The sequence below is a fragment of the Pleurodeles waltl genome, chromosome 12 (genome assembly GCF_031143425.1).
Source record: "Pleurodeles waltl isolate 20211129_DDA chromosome 12, aPleWal1.hap1.20221129, whole genome shotgun sequence".
Classification (NCBI taxonomy): domain Eukaryota; kingdom Metazoa; phylum Chordata; class Amphibia; order Caudata; family Salamandridae; genus Pleurodeles; species Pleurodeles waltl.
In genome coordinates, this window is record NC_090451.1 from 295,092 (window position 1) to 295,885 (window position 794).

At 47.9% G+C, this 794-nt stretch overlaps 1 non-coding gene across 1 annotated transcript; it reads left to right on the forward strand.

Moving 5' to 3' along the window:
- Positions 1–357: 357 nt before the first annotated feature.
- TRNAS-AGA (transfer RNA serine (anticodon AGA)) lies at positions 358–439 on the forward strand. Its single transcript has one exon. It is a non-coding gene; the product is annotated as a tRNA-Ser (tRNA).
- Positions 440–794: the final 355 nt, after the last annotated feature.

A 794-nucleotide genomic window follows, 5' to 3' on the forward strand; every position in this document is an offset into this window, starting at 1 on the left:
CGCTTCAAGGTGCTTTTATTCCATGACTTTCAGCCATGATGAACAAGCAGTGCTGCTGTATGGCTAAAAGACACCCCGACACTGACAACGCCAATAGCTCTTGGGTTGCGAAAGCCACCGGCTTTGTCAGTGCTTGCTTGTTTCTTTTTTTTTTTCCCGACTGCCCATAATATAGAGTCGCAGGCATTCACCTCCTTACAACACCTGAGTCCCCGCCCCCAAACTTCCACAGCCACTGTCTTATGCACAGACTTCCTGCTTTATGAATTGGAAGAGGAAGGACTTACGTGCGAGATGCACACAGCCAATGCCGGTAGAGACCTCAAATTTGAGCTCTTACATCACAGACGTCATTAAGTAGTCGTGGCCGAGTGGTTAAGGCGATGGACTAGAAATCCATTGGGGTCTCCCCGCGCAGGTTCAAATCCTGCCGACTACGGTGTATCACTTTTTTTTTTATTGCTTGCATTAAAACACATTTTACACTATTGGCTTTACACATGCTCATGTTTTTTACAGAGCTCCAGCAAGAATAAGCTTCAAGTGGAGAAGCGTGCACACAATTGAGCACAATCTATATATTGTTTCTCTGTATTAGGTGCAGAACCCTCATTTACCAGTTAGGGCGATTTAGAAATGTTCGTTTCACGTCACGGGCAGACCTGGGTCGTGGGGCTCATCGCGGACGGAGGGTTTGGTGAGGTCCACACCGACCAGTGGCGGGATCACTGCTGGAAAATAAAAATATGCCCTTCAGGAGCCCCGAATCCGGGGCTAGGAGCCTGTTAAACGAA